Here is a 16,724-nt window from a genome sequence, read left to right as displayed (position 1 = left end):
AGGAGCCAGGCCCTGCCCCTTCTTGTCAGCTGTCTAGGCAGGTGTGAGTCATTATTTCCCATGATTTGCCTCACCAACCAGCACCAGAGAGGTTATCCTGGCTCTCCAAGTAGCAGGCACCTTAGTGCCCTGCTACAGTCTGTATAGATTGGGCAATTTAGAGGGGCTTTTTTGGTTCTTTTATTTAATAGCTGTTTGAATCACCTATTAGTTAAAAGTGCCAAAAAGACCTGGTGAAGTGCCTGATATATACTGATGCTGCAGAACCAGATCTAACTAACATGCTGCTATTTTCAGGAAAGTGCTTTCACCCCTCTCCTGCACGTCCCCATGTCTATCAATGCCCTCACTTAATAATCCAAATTGATTTGGCAAGGATGGAATTAACAGTAAGACAGAAGTACGTTCTTAACTTCAGAATCACTTTCATAGACCAAGTTTGAGGCATCTTGACATTATGGTTTAGGGAAGTTTACCATAATAATTCCTGTGACCTTTTCTTTTTGTAAGCAGAAGTCTTCAAGTCTTGAAGAGCTGTCAATCCACTAGATACTACATGAATTTAAGCCATTTAAAAAGCTATTTTTTTTTTAAATGGAAGTATTTTTGAGCTTTTTCACTTCTTGCTATAAATAATTCAATACAAAAGGGGAGGGGGGGCCCTACATACTCGTTGATCCAATCCAGAGTCCTTATTCTCTTTTCCTGAACCAACCCTTTTTTATAGAAATACGTCTGCTGAAATCTATGGGTTGATTCAAAAGTGTCTTAGATATGAAAGACTTGCAGGATCAAGTTCAGTTCCAAGACTTGGGGGTGTATATTTCTTTGTTTAGACTAAACATTATTTTTAGTTCTTGGTCAAATAGAGATATTAAAGATGTTTAATTAGAAAAAGCTACTAGAGGTTTGTTCTCAGTATTGTAATAGTCATATATATTTATTTATTTATTTATATGCACACATACATACATACATACATACACACCAGAACCAAGCAAGGTCATGACAACTCCTGTCTTTATATATATATGGGAACTCAGCCATGGGGACTCAGCCAGGGTCAGAGAGTATTCCCTTTGGATCTGGCCAATTCAGGAGACAGTGATTTGATTCAGTGATTTCAATCACTGTCCCAAATCGATTTGGCCAAATCTGATTCAGAGATTCACCTGCCACCAAATTGGCCGAATCTCCAAATCAAACAGGCCCCATTCCCTGCCTGCTCTCCCTGCCCTCCCCATTGCTGCCCCAGCGTTCCAGCACTTAAAAAAAAAGCCCCACACTTACTGGATCCTGCCAGGTGGGTGGGGTGATCCCCATTGCCCCCCCCATCTGTGCAGGGCAGGGGGGCTCTGCCATGAGCCCCCAGGAGCCCTGATGGTCTCTGCCCCAGCTGGTGAGTGCAGGGCTTTTTTATGTATTAATTTTTTTAAAGAACCAGGAGCTGGAGCCAGGTGGGGCAGCTATCAAAGGGGCTAGGAGAGCAGGCAGGGACTGGTGGGCTCATGGCAGAGCCCCCCATGCATCACGGGGCAGTGGGGGGCAACGGGGATTGCCCCCCTCCCCACCTGGCAGGAGCTAGTGGGTGTGGGGCTTTTTTTTTGAAGTGCCAGGACATTGGGGCCAGGTGAGGCAGCCATTCACATGGCTGTGGGAGTGGGTGAGGGTCAGGGGGTGCTCAGGGGGGCTGGGGGTCTCCATGGTCCCCACCCCTATTTTTCTGGCATGGAATCTGGGTCCAACTCCCTGCGGTGGAGAGTGGGGACTTGCTGAATCTGTGAAGCTCACTGAATCTTTTCTGAATCGATTCGGAGAGCTTCAAATCGATTCAGACCTTTTTATTGGTCTCCTGATTTGATTCAGATTTGGAGATTCAGCTGCTGAATCGACCCAAATTTCCTCCAAATCGAATTAGCACCTGAAGCCTCACACAGCCCTACCTGATATCTTTTTTCCCTGTGTGAGGCAGAGGGACCCATGTGGAGGTAACAGGGTGGTGAAGTAAACTTGTCTAGGAGGGCAGGGTGTTGATCTAGAAAGGCTCTGGGGAGAGTTAACTGAAAACCAGCCTGGGGCCAGGTGGGTGATAAACTCAGGGTTCTTTCAGTTATCAGCACAAGGGGCCATGTATGGGAATTGGAGAAAGGTGCTTTTGGGGAGAGGGGACAGTGTGTGTTTCTTTGCAGATACCACAGACAGCTGGAGTAGAGGAGAGCTTCTTTTCCCCATGCAGGCTGTAGCAGAGAGCCCAACTTTCTGAAGCAGTAGCACCAGCCATTGTTATTATGTTGCCAGTGTGAAGGAGAGCTGATGTCATGTTAATCCTGTGTGCTCCTGCTGAAATTCACTGGCATCTCAAGGTTTAAGCTGGGGAGTTGTACTGAGGGTGTCTTTGATTCAATTTGTACAGAGTGTTTTAGTTCATTGATACCTGCCTTTGACAATTAGATTATTGATATCTTGTTCTGCTATTAACCTAATTCATATGTTAACTGTTTTGTAAATAATAAACTGTGTAAATAGTTAGACTGTATGTACTCCAGTGTGTGGGAAACCACAACAAAGCACTCCATGGAGACGTGGTCCCAGTCTAAGGGGCTGGGGGGTTGACCAAGGCTATTTGACACCCAAGGACCCTGAACCTGGACATGGCTGCAGTTGCACCATGGCTAGGGTTGGGTTATATATATTATAATAATATATAACCCAACCCTAGCCATGGTGTGCATATATATATATATATATATATATATACACACACACACTAAACCTATAACATTTCTATTGTGTTTTTCACATATGGGACCAAAAAACCCATAAATCAAAATGGAAAAAAACCCCAAACCAGCACATTGCTCATGCACCCAAAAATATGAAGAAGAAGAAAAAAAGAAAGAAAGAAAGGTCAGCTTGACTTCCTTCTGGTCAGAAATCGTTAGCAAAAAGGGAAGCTTTAAAGATCATGTTAATTATTTTTTAATTATATATATGGTACACCTATAGAAAATAAGCTTTGCATGATTTCTGTGCATCATTTTACCATCAAAACAGCCTTATTTACTCGTTTCATTTGTAGAGATGAAGTTGTGTTATCTATTTTGACGGCTATGGAACACACAGCATGATCAGCGCTGTCTGATCTGATGCCTATGAAAATTTACCATTTTATTCACTTCTTCCTTAGATGCTACCTTTGAAACAAAAAATCCTTTTGGAAAATTAAATTGACACCTAATGATTTAGTGTTCAACAACCTTGATAGACTTGCAAGGTGGGCAGATGAAAACCTGATGGCATTCAATACGGAGAAATGTAAAGTGCTCCACCTCGGGTCAGGGGGGAACCTGCATCACACTTATAGGCTTGGCAATGCTACACTCGCTAGCACCATGACTGAAAGAGACTTGGGAGTCATGATTGACCACAAGATCAACATGAGCCACCAGTGCGATACCTCATCTGGCAAAGTGAACAAAACTCTGGCTTGTATCTACCAATGCATCTTGAACAAGACCCAGGATGTCATCCTCGTGCTGTACTCAGCCTTGGTGAGGCCACAGCTGGGGTACTGTATCCAATTCTGGGCTCCACAATTTAGGAAGGATGTGGAGAAACTTGAAAAAGTCCATAGGACAGCCAGGCACATGATCAGAGGGCAAGAGAACAGGCCTTATGAACAGAGACTGTGAGTTATGGGGTTTTTAGCCTGGAGAAGCGCAGGCTCAGGGGTGACTTGGTGGCAGCCTATAAGTACATCATGGGTCTGCATCAGGATCTGGGAGAAATGTCTGTTCACCAGAGCGCCCCAAGGGATGACAAGATCCAATGGTCACAAACTCCTGCAAGACTATTTTAGGCTGGGCATAAGGAAAAACTTCTTTACTGTTCAAGCCCCCAAGGCCTGGAAGAGGCTCCCTCAAGAGGTGGTTCAAGCACCTACTCTGGACACTTTTAAGAAATGTTTGGATGTTTATTGTGCTGGGATCCTTTGACCCGAGCTGACTTCCTGCCCCTTGGACAGGGGGCTGGACCTGATGATCTTACAAGGTCCCTTCCAGCCTTAATGTTTATGAAATCTATGTTTTTAAAAAATTACTACAAAATGACCAAAGCATTTCCACTACTTTATTGTGTTAGCCAACACATTATTTGTTAGATATTTTTTTTAATCTTACTATCTTTATTTTATGTATGGTCTTAATCATTTAAATAGCTTATGTCTTTTTGCATAGAAAACCAGTGTATAATTTTTTTCTTCCCTAAGAAACATTTCCCCAGAGATATTGTTTGAGAAAAGTGACATTTAAAAAATAACTTTTTTTCAGTATGAGTTACCTTGTTAAAAAAGGGGGCTATGTTTGTTTGAAAAGAAGTTATCTTCAGTACAGCTTTAGTTTACTACACAATGAGCAATGTGGAGAACAGCACAATGAGTAATTCAGACACACACAGAATTGAAAATTCTTCCAGCATCTTTTCCCAATTTAAATAAAATTTTCACAGGAAGAACAAACATGCCATGGTTCACCCTACTATTGTATTTTTTTTCTTTGTGACTTCTAGAAAAAAATCTCTTAACAAAAGCCCAAAATGAAAAGGCTGCTACCTGAGTTGTACCAACACAACCATACACATTCATTGAGATAGCAGCCACATAATTTGACCTTGAATCTAGCTTTTTTGAGAAGCAGTTGAGCAGCCATTGATATCATCCCTAATAGGATGTTATTTTCAGAGTATGCTTTATTGATATTAATAAAATGATAAATGTTCATTTTAAATATTGTCAGTACTACTACAGGATGGGTGGGTGGGCAACTGAAGGGGAGCATGATGCTCTAAAGGTCCTACACAGAGGTTTTACAGAGTTCACTGAGCTCTTATACCCCTCTCACTGGCCAGTGGGAGAGAAAGGGCACTTGCACTCATTTTGTAGGCCCCAATCTATGGCTTGACTTGATCCATGTGATCATAGATCAGGTTCCTACTTATCCACATGTTTGCTGGTACCAGGAGCTGTGCCAAGAACATGATCTAAGGAACTTGAGATGGTGGGAGGCATGTGTAGGGGAATTTTGGGGCCTGGTTTGGGGGCTAGGGTGGGGGGAGTGTTGGGTCCCCAGAGCAGGTTGTCTGTCCAGGGCTGAGTGGGGTTGAAAAAGCACAGCCCTAGGGCTGGGGCAAACAGCTGGGCATTCCCAACCCCAGGCTTGCACTCCAGATTTGCATACTTGTTTTGTTAGATCAGGTATGGGTTAGCCTGACCAGTGTAGTACACCTCCTTACGTGAATTAAGTTAGATTGGGTCAGCCATTTTTGCTTGATTTAAACTCCACAAACGTATGTACATTTTTGCACTTAGATTAATCTAAGTGTAATTTCTATCTGCACATACCCAAAGAGATAGTGAAAAATGCACTTCTCCCTTTGTCTAGGGCTGTCAACCAGTTTGACCAAGATTGTGACCTTGTCCAATATGGGGATTTTGGGGCTCTCATTATATAAACAATACATATGCTGTGGCTCTTCTAAGCCTATCCCCAGGGTTCAGCTCACTCTTCTAAAAATCCTCTTATCCCTATCCCTTTCCCTACAAAAGTATAAAAGCGGCACAAAAGGAACAATGAAACATCATAGTTTGTGAAGACATTGAGTCTTTTGTACGACAGGCAAAAGGTCACCAGCAAAATTTCTGATCTCTTTTACCTTTGTGATTTGTCCCTTTTGGCCTTTATCTACAAAAGACCCCAGAGATGGGGACACCCTTCATTAATTCTGTCTAGCATATTTCTTCCATAATCAGTTCACATAGAGTGATCTCTGTCATTCCTGAAAATATTCAGGCTTTGACTTCAGGTCTTCATACAAGATAATCAATAATTCTGGTCACCTTTTCATGTTTTTTTCTCTGTCTATGTGGGCTTACCCCCACATTCACTTAACAAGCCATTCTAAACAGATTGATCTTGTGTTCAGACAAGACTGAATTTTTTCCTCTCTGAATTCTACATCTTAAATTTACCCCAGTAGAACTCAATTTCCAGTGTGTTATAGTGTGTTAGTATGTACTCTGAGAATCTAAAACCTCCAATGCTGCCAATACCAGTGCCCTGATCCTGAAGGATTGAAAGCAAGGAATTTTCTTGAGGTGTTTTCTTGTTCCCTTTCCCTCATCTCCATATATTAGGGGCAGTCACTATCTGAGAAGAGCAACTTATCAGCAAATTATACATTTTTTACTCTGACAATCATGCTGTGGTTCACATTGCTAATTGACAGCCTTCTAAATTGGCTCAGGAAATGAAACTAGTCAGGACATTTCTTGGATTGCCTTTTGTTTAACATTATATTCAATTAAATGCCTTTTGCTCAGAACATGGCACTGCCAATATTTTATCTCATTTTCAATATACAGATAATAAGAGTTTGCACCATTTGCAAGTATAGATGCACATGTGATGCCTCGCCAGTTGCAGAAGTATGGCTACCTTCGTTTTTAGGTATACCAGAAAATGTCATTGCCCTGAGGACATACATTGCTTACAGAGTGGACCACTTTGAGTCAATGAAATTTAGTCAGAGAAACACTGTGCCATCTTTGGCCTAACCCAAAGCATCAGGTAGTGTAACATAAAGTAACTTGCCCATTACAGATTAACTTCATCCACAATACTGTATTATCTGGGTGATTTGCCATTTGCAGATTGTCTAGATTCATTAATTTTTACAAAAGATTTTTAGTTACCAAATTCTTGGTGGGCTGGTTTGGGAGTGAAAAACACCAGACAGATGACAGATTTTATGCTCCTAAATAGTCTAGTACTGTTATTAGCCAATATATACTATATCTACCTGTGATATGCAGTAGTAGGGTGGAAGAAAAAGTTCTGTTTAAGGCAGGATTTGTCATGACCTTTCTTGGTTCTTTCAAAGTTAGTGAGCTGAAGCCACTGGTGGCTAGACCCTAGAAGGAGAGGAACCAGATTGCAAGCAGAGCGGGGCTGCCCAGGCTGCACATGTAGATAGGAGTGGAGCTGGGCTGCATGCACCACCAGAAGTGTAGCAGGGCTGTACACAGGGCAGGGCAGGCTGGGGCTGTACACAGGGCAGGGCAGGCTGGGGCTGCCTACATGGCAAGGGGGACTCAAGGAGGCATGCTCCCATGATGCATAGCTTATGGCATGGAGGTTTGTGGCCTGCAGGGCATGCAGCCCTCACATTGCCAAGAAGTTAGACAGTGCATAGGGGTATCTAGTACAATTATTAAACATTTGTCAGCAAAATTTAAATGTTCTTGTCTCATGACAGGGTCAGCATTTAACCGTAGGACAATAGTGATGAGATAAGACAGGGAATGGGCATGAAGATGGTAGATGGCAAAAAAAGCTAATTCCTGGTGCCCAAGGTAGGAAAAAGCTACAAGGTCCAAATCCCACTGGTAAATGACAGTTGATATTTTGCTGATGTGCCAGTATGACAAAGGGAGAGATGGCTATCTAAGCAGAACAAGGTTCCTTACTCAAATGCTCTCTGCCCCCTCATGCTGGTGGGAAATGTGAGAATGAGAGAATTCAGAAGAGTGAGCTCCATCTGACAGTAAATGGAGAAGATTTTACCATAAATTATTAATTTAATTTGTAATGTGTAGAGCTTCCATGTAGCTCCACAATAATTGTGGGCAATTCCTGGAGCTCTTAAAACCTGGATTGTGCACACATTACCACCTGAAACTAGTTTTAAGTACTTATTGTGCAGTTTAAAGTTATGCTACTCCAGGGCCTGGATTATCTCTGATTCATTATCCAGCTCATGCTACACTAAGGTGTAGCCACTTTAGGGTAGACCTTAGTGTAAACACACCATGCACCCCTCCTCCTTCCTCTGCTGGCCAACTGTCCCCCCTTTCCACCCTTTAAAAGCACTCAAGATCCCTGCCCCCCCCCCAACCCTCTTACTTCTGGCTGCCTGTCCTGGGGTAGCAGCTAGAGCAGGGTTAATCTGTCTGTGTGATTACCTGGCTGCTGTTCTCTGGGGAGGCTTAGCCCTGGGAAAAGCAGCAGTGGCTGGGCAGGCAGGTTAGCCTGTCCCTCCCTGCTCTCCTGGGACAGACACCTGGGTAGCTACACGTAGGTGGGAGCAGGGGGAGGCAGCAGGGGGGGACCCTGAGGGCCAGGGAAGGGAGCCCCAGGAATGGGGAGGAACTGGGGCAGGGGGTGGGGAGAAGCTTGGAATGGGAGGGGGGATTCTTCATTTTCAGTCCTCCAGCCCCCTTCTGGCCTGCAATGTAACTGTTCTAGACTTGAGCAAGCATTAACACCAATCAACCTTTGTGACACTCGCAGCATAAGGTATAATACGGCCCTTGTACGATGGGCATTTTATAACCCCCACACAGGGCTCATTTAGATACCTTGGATTTGAGAGTTGGGGGAGTCAGAGCAGATGAAGCCTCTCTCCAGTGTTAATAAAGTTGCAGCCTGCTGCTTAAATCTATCCCTGTGTCTGTCTTCATTCACCTGCATGTCCTGATCAACAGCCGTTGACATCCATCCTTAATGAGATAGCATTTTCAGAGTATGCTCTATTGATGATAATAAAATGATACATTTTAATGTTGAAAGTTGTCATTGTGTGACCTATAGCTAATTATTTTTTTCTATGCTTCACTTAGGTCACTAATTTACACCATCAGGCTGATAATTGTCAAAGCTTATAAACTGATTGTGGTGCTTTATTATCCATGCAATATAAAAAAGTCTGCAAACGTTAATGTGTACACAGCAGGTTCTGTATGCAGAGACAAATTAACATTTGTGAATGTTAAAACTTAGCTGCATTTAGTGTTCCTAAAAAAAAAAAAAAAAAAAAAAAAAAGAAACACCAAATCCATTTTTAATTGTTATAATTGCAGCTTCCCCCAAAACTATGTTACAAAAAATAGCTCAAGAAATATTTCTTAAAAGGATGATCTTTAGAAATAGTTCTGTTTTGGAACTACTCAGTGCTAGCAATACTCTTAGAAACTTGAAAATAAAATTGATTTTCCTCCCGTTAGTTCTTCTAATGGTCTTAAAAATTAACATGCTTTTGTTATTGTTATTTACTTCCTTGTTTATGTCTCAGTGTCTTTAATGTAAGTAGATACTGGGGAATGGGTTTGTTGGTTAAATGCTGCAGCAAAACGGATCAACTGAAAGCAAGACAATGAACTCAATCTCACGTCCCACAGAAGTCACAGGGACACATTTATCTGGCTTAGGAGAAGCATGAACTAGTTTATTTTTTATTTTCTCAGCTAGCATTATTATTATTTTGGAGAGAAAGAAAAATAAGTAGACATGATCCACTGATCAAACTGAGTAATTTGTTGGGGACCTTGGGAAATTCTTCTTCATAAAAATACATTTTACATGTGTGTCATGTGGTGCAATCATTGGCATACAAATTCCTCTTCAGAAATATGTTTATGAACCAAGGTGGGTGAAATTATTCCTAGTAGAGATGGTTTAATGTTATCTAGAGGGGAACAAAAACTGAAGTCAGGGAAATATGAGATAATAGAAAGATGAAAAAGTTCATTTAGTTTATCTCTGCCAACTGAAATAATTTATCTTCATGCAAAAAGCCTATTAAATGCTTCTAGTCAGTCATGTTACCACTTCATCACTACTCAGCCAATTAAATCAATTTTTGATTGAAATATGACTATAAAAATGACAAATTTATTCAATCCTTTGAAATGGGCAGTCATATCTTACTGTAGTGAAAACAAAACTTTTTACTCCTTGTTTTTTCTTAACTGTTCTCTTAGGCTGGCAGAGTCAATAAAGACAAAAGAGAGAGGTAGAGTCTGTTATTACTGGGCACTGACAGGCAGGGGGAAAAAAAAAAAAATCACACTTTACTTAAAGCAGCTGTGCATTATTTTGACATGGCTCCTTAGTGTCTGTATTGATCAGGTGCTTCAGTGGGGCTTTTTGGCGCTTTTAGGTTAAGCTGATTCAATCAGCTATTAGATAAAAGTCCCCCAAAAAGCCGCACTGAAGTGTCCAATCTGTACAGATGGTAGGAAAGCCAGGTGCAACACCTCTTCTGAGCATGTCCTGGGCTTGGCACAGGAGCACACTGAGTTTAAAGTAAAGCACAGATTTTTCTCCATGTCTGCAAGCAACCATTGTGCATTACCAAATTCTCCGCTAAGGAGTAAAGTCCCCTGGGACAAAGCAAGTGTTCAAATTGACTTACATGATCTGTAGTACTATATTAATTCAGTGGGTTTATCGTTGTTTTTACTGATACATTTTTACTCTAATTTCACAGGACACGTAAGGGGGATCTGAAATATTTTATCTTTAAGTTTTTATACCCTGAGAAGATTGAGGAACACTGTGTCACAGAAAGAGAGTCACCTGTATGTGTTAATACACACAGAATGTGAAATTATTACAACTCTTCCCCTGGGAATTTAAATCACTTTTGTGTACAGTCTTAGGAAATTGTTTTAAAAATTGATAAAATGTAAATAAGTCTGTTTTGTTCTTGTCACATGTCTCTCACTATAATTAGTCATATATTATTTGGGTGTCAGCCCAAATTTAGGAATTGAAAAAAAGTAATTAATAACTCTATTAAAGAAGTAATAGCTGTTGCAAGTGGATCATTTTGAAACAGATGCTAATTTTGCCCAGGATTTCCAACTGGCATAGGAAGTGACTGCTATTTATAACCATATTTCCTAAAGTGTTTCTTAAGACAGTCCTTTAAATCAGATGGTCAGGGACCTACAGGAATCGAGGCAGTGGGCAGCCAGTTTCATGGACCAATTGCAGGGCTGGCTACCATTTTCATGGGCTTATCGTGGCAGGGTCCCCCCCCCCCCATGTCTCTAATTGGTTGAGGGGCCCAGTGGCCCTGCCCCTCACTGCTGATTAGCAAAAAGGGCTGTCCACCATGTGGCCCTGCCCGATGCCACTAATTGGCTAAGAGGGTTGTCTGTTGTGTGGCCCCACCCTTTCAGCCAATCAGTGGTGAGGAGCAGGGGGAATGGTGGGGGAGATGGCTGCCATCTTGGCTATTCTCCTCCATGCTGACAACTCCCCCCCCCCCCCGTAGCAGGCTGCAAGGCTGGGCCAGAATGGCCATGTGAGGACCACTGGCATCCACTGGGGAGCCAGCATTTTATTTTTAGTAAGTTATGTTTTTTTAATTTTGTGGACAATGCTCAGTTTTTCAGACAATGCCCAATTTCACTGTTTCCATGAAATTTGTGAAATCATGAATTAAGTAGGAACCTACATATATCTTTATTAGTTGTGTTGAAACCTGAAAACAAAATATATGGAAGAAAAACTATAATTTATCTTGTTTTAGAATCTTGTTTTTCAAAAATGACTAAAGGCAGCAGCCTGGCAGGCCAGAATTTTACTTGTAGAAACCTAATGTAAATAGCAGCAGAATGAAGGCTTATCTTTTTTGGATACATCTACACTGAGCATTTAAAGAAGTGTTTGATGAACCACGTTTAGGTTTAACAGGCTTATTTTAAGCTGCTGATATCTAATCTTGGAGTGGTATGGGCAGCCAAAATTTAGTATCCGGACGTGGGGGTAGGAGGGAGTGATGGGATTGTGGGGAGCTACCAGGTCCATAGGAGGGCTCATGGGTTTTGGAGGATTGGCAGGTCTGGAGAGGTGGCAGCTCCACAGCAGGGAGTCAGCAGATGCCCACTCTGTGTGGTGGGAAGTTGGAGGCTCAAAAAAGTCTGGTCAGGGTTGACAGGGTAAGAACAGCACTGCCTTGTTCCTGTTGGGAATGACTGAGTTTTCCCAGCCCCCAAGGCTGTGCTATGAATAAGTGCAGGTGTTCCCTTGGTCTAGTTAAACCTTTATCAATCTAAAATTAGTTCACCTCTGAGGTAGACTAACTTTAGATCAACCTGCCATTTTTAGGGAGCCTTAAGTCCTGTGAAAACTTGCACAAAAGTATAGGTTGAAAGCTAAGAAAGTACAGGTGGGATGAGTGGACTGTTTGGCGGACAGAAAACTGTCTGATCGTTGGGCTTAAAGAGTAGTAACCAATGTCTAGCTGGTAGCCAGTATCAAGTGGGGTGCCCCAGGGATCGGTCTTGTGGCAGTTTTGTTCAATATCTTTACCAATGGCCAGGAAGATGGGATGGAGTGGTTTGTTTTCAACAAAATATTTTAGAAAAATAGCTAGAAAAAGTGGTGCTAGCATGGTGGTAGTGTAAGACTCAGTAAAACAGTGGTACTTCTGTTATGTTGATATTTTCTAGAACTATCATAGATATGCAAGATGATACATTTATATCATATATAAATTCATGATATTTAATTTATATATGATAATTTTTAGCAATTTATTTCCATGTTCACATCTCAAAACTATTTACAAAGCTGGATAAGGATCATTATCCCTATTCTGTGAAAGGAAAAAAATAAAATAAGCAGCCATAGTAAAGTTGGGAGTGAAAATGGAGGGTCCTCATTTTCCACCCACTGGAATTGAACACATGCTGCTTTCCGAGTCATATAATTTCATTCCATCTAATGATGTAGATCTGTACATTGCTGCATCTTCTTTTTTGAGTAATTTAAAGGACCTTAAAGCTGAGTCTCAGGGCAATGTTACACTTTACCCTTAAAATGACATAAAGGCAGTTAAAACATTCACCCATCAAGGGTGTGAACCCACCACTTCTCATCTTCCAAAACTCTAGTGGTCTCCCCAGCCCCAGCCCTCCCCATGCTGAGACCAGCTGCTGTGAATGGGTTAATAGTCTTGCAGCCCACACAGAGTCCCCAGGATTAAATTCAGTGGAGACTATGGAGCAAGGGCAAGCAAGCTGTCCAGGGCTGCTGTCTTGCTGCCTGGAGGCTCCATGCTCAGCCTGACTTAAGTGGTTCCATTATCAGAGCAGAGCTGATGCATTGGTTTCAGCAAGACCAGAGAGCCCGGGGAAGCACACTTCCCCGGGCTCTCTGGTCTTGCCAAGCCACGGCAGCTCTGCACTGAGAGTGAATTAAGCCCCTGTGGATTAAATGCCAGTGGCTCTGCTCCCCAGTGTGCTTTTGTGGGCTCTCTGTTCTCTTTTAAACTAATACAGTGATTCTGCACTGAGAGCAGAACCACCAGGTGTTAACTGTTAAATTTCTAAACACAATTCACATACACAATTCACATAAGAATCCATTGTGTTAAAAGCAGTCTACCTTGTTGGGATCTTTATGAGTTCTTTGCAACAAAATAATTATTCTATTATTTTTCTGTAGTATAAAAATGAGTGAAAAATAAGAGCTGGCATTTACTGAGGGGTGCCTTGCATCTTGCAAGTGGTGCCTTGAGTCTATCGTGGGTTACCTCAAGTAGCACCTTGTCAAGGGTACTGAAATGCATACAGTTCACTGGAGCTAGAGGGGTACAGAGAAACAGCATGGCTGGGTACTGCACAGAGGGACAACAAGGATAGCTCAGACCAGACGGACAGCAAGCATCTACCAAAGCCATGCTAGGCCCTTATGTTGAAATTGTCATCCATGTATTTCAAAGCACTTTGCAAAGGAAGCTCAAAACCATCTCTTAGATTGGAAAACAGTCAGAGAGTCTTTCCAAAACAACATGGCAAGTTAGCAGCAGAACTGAGGTCAGGACTCAGCTGGAGGATCAGAGGGTGAGCTAGACAACACTGTTTCTTACCTGTGTGTACCCTATCACCATGCGAACAATATCAAAGATGGGATGATGGCATGGAGACCTGTTTCATTTCCTCCAGGCCACAGCTGAGGGCCTATTTCTACCTATGCTATATCTACTGGGTAGATAAATTCAGAACGTTATTCTCTAGAGCACCTTTAACCACCACTAAATTAATTAGAGAAAAAAAAAAAACATGCTTCTTGCTGAATTTCCCTTTTCCCTTCACCTCCCTCTAAACTACATGCCACTCCTCCCCACCCCTCACTACAGAAGAGCAATGAAGTTCTGGCTCCTGTCCATACCTTTAGTTGCCAGTCCTCTAGTGACAAGTCATGGTTATACAGGTTTGAGATGGCATTAAGCCTTAACTTGCGACTGGTCTGAAACTGCTACAGCTGTATGATGACATAACATCCCACAGACTTTAAGATTTATAAAGGTAACCTGTACCAGTACCCTCACTATAAGCAAGATGTTCCAGGGGAAAAGAGTGGGAGAGGAATGATGTGGAAAAGGAGATGGGAAGAAAAACTTTACTAATGTGACTAGACATTGCTGGCATTCTTGCAGTTCAAAAGAGAAAAAATGAGAGAATGACAGTAACCTGATCTTAAATAGTTATCCACAAATCTACATGCTTTAAGCCTACTGGATTCCAAAACCATTACAGTTCCCTGTTCATACAAAATAATTATAAATGTTATTGCTGTAATTCCTTGCAATTTCAAGAACTAGTGAATATATTATGAAACATGGGATGATGTGCCTAATTAACCTGAGCCAATAGAATTATTCTGACATTTTTTCTCTGCCTTGGATTGCTTGCACCATCCAAGCAGCTTACTTTTCTCCTTATTTAGAAAAAGAATTTATTCCCCATGATTTATGTTAGAAATTGATCAAATGCAGCATTATCTGAAAATGCATAACTTCTCATCTTTGCATAATATAAACATCAATTCAGATGACAGTATTTTCACATATCCCCTAGCTTCATAATGACCCTATAACCATGGGCAGTTTGATAAACAGATCCAAGTTTTTCAGCAATCTGGAAAATTTGTTTATAAATATTTTCCTATCTACTTGCATGTGGAATACTCTAAAAGCAGAAGTTACTTTTTTATAAAATGCAGACAAAAAAACTAGGCTCTACCTTATTCAATAATGCATTAAAAACATGAAATTCAGAAGACATCTGACAGAGATCATAGTTTGTGCTGAGCCCACTATACAGTAGTGTTTGACAGCAGTGACTATAAGACTACTTTCATATTGAAAAAAATACTGCTACTGACTAAGTGAAGTCTGATGTTCTCCATTATGAAAGACTGGAAGGCACTCAAATGCTGAGTTAGCTGTAAATATATTATATATATTTTATAATCAGACTAGTGTGTTGTTTGACAATAGTATTGATATTATTATGCTTAATTGTGACTTTTGGTATAAAAACCTCTGTGCTGAAGACACATTTATCCCATGTATGATTACCTTATGACTCTCAGAAGTGATCTGGGTCCTACATCTCTAAGGGACCTCCTTCTCCCTTATGATCCATCACAATTCAATTACCTCCTGTAAGTACCACCTGTGTGCCAAGGTTGTAAGTACTATGTCTAATTCTGTTTTGTCATAATTCTTATCATGAAATAAAGATGTCTGATAGCAAAGAGACTATCTGATTAACTTTATTACTGAGAACAAAATTTGGTTGAAATCCTTGACATAGAATAAGCCTTCAGGCAATAAGGACTTGTAAGTGATCAGGCTACAGCAAAGAAGCCCATACGGGAGGGTTAAACAAAAGACTGTTTAGGTTTTCTTGGTTAGTGGTTTTGGAACAACAAAAAGGGGCCAGCAGTAGGGGAGTACTTAAGAAATGCTGTAACTCCTTTAAATCTTATTAAGGAGTTCATCCAGAGGTCAACAGTATTATTCAGTAGGGGTGTGCAACACAGCACCGTTCCATTTCAACTTGTGTTTCAATGTTTCGATGGAACAGCGTTTCATTTCAAATTTCATTTCAATTAGAAACTGCTGTTCTGTTTCGTTTTGTTGAAACAATTCAGCTGTTTCGACGCTGTTTTGATGTTTCGCCCATAGACTATAATGGGGATGGTTGAAACAGCCTATAACTTTGTCATTTCAGGCCTGATATGGATGGAGCTTGCAGAAATGGTAGCCCTTTCTGAGGGCATGAAGCCTGCCAAATTTCATGGAGATAGGTGCAGGGGTTTCAGGGAAATTCCACCTCAGCATCTTGAAAGCAAAAAAAAACTCATGTCACATGTATGTGTTAAGCCACAGTGGGGTCAAAACTGAAGACTTGCTAGCCCCTGCTGAGGCAACAAAGCCTGCCAAGTTTCAAGGAGATAGGTGCAAAGTTTTGGGGGAAACTGCACCTCAAACTCCAGACAAGCAAAACTTGTGACATGGGTGACCCTGTGTGTTAAGGCGCAGCAAGGTGAAAGCTGCAGGCCTGCTAGCTCCTGCTGAGGCCATGAAGCCTGCCAGCTGTCAAGGAGATAGGAGCAGGGGGAGTCTGGGATTTGGGGCCCTGCACCTCTAGCTGCTGACTGGCAAAACTCATGATATGGGAGGGTGACACTATATGTGTGTTAAGGTGTGCCCTCACTCAAATGACACCAAGGCAGAAAGCAGGGCAGTTCAAACAATGCTGTCTTTTATGCAGTTTTTCCATCCCTCCCCCAGAGCACTGGGATTAGAAGACACCTCAGGGAAGGATGACAGTCACTGGCCAGCTACACAGTCAATAATGAGAGCAGTCCTTCCCCCTCTTTCCCCTCCCTCTCCTTACTTTAGTTTCTGTTTCCCTGCAGGCAAGCCAAGCTTGAGCTTCAAAATTTGAAAAAAAATTAGACAATTTTGAAACATTTCAACTTGCCTCATTTCATTTTGAGGCCATTTCAAAGCTCTCTGTTTTGTTTTGATTTTGCTGGTTTGAAACAAAACTGCCGGCAAAATTTTGCACAGCTCTATTATTC

The 16,724-nt window shown here is 41.6% G+C and overlaps 1 protein-coding gene across 1 annotated transcript in view; it reads left to right on the top strand.

The window, feature by feature from the left end:
* Nucleotides 1-16,724, top strand: part of CSMD1 (CUB and Sushi multiple domains 1) — a 2,292,800-nt gene that overhangs the window by 414,311 nt on the left and 1,861,765 nt on the right. The window lies entirely within an intron of this gene.

This window comes from Alligator mississippiensis, chromosome 1 (assembly GCF_030867095.1).
Source record: "Alligator mississippiensis isolate rAllMis1 chromosome 1, rAllMis1, whole genome shotgun sequence".
In the NCBI taxonomy this organism is placed as follows: domain Eukaryota; kingdom Metazoa; phylum Chordata; order Crocodylia; family Alligatoridae; genus Alligator; species Alligator mississippiensis.
Note: the sequence above shows the minus strand (reverse complement) of the source record. Positions and strands in the feature narration are given on the sequence as shown.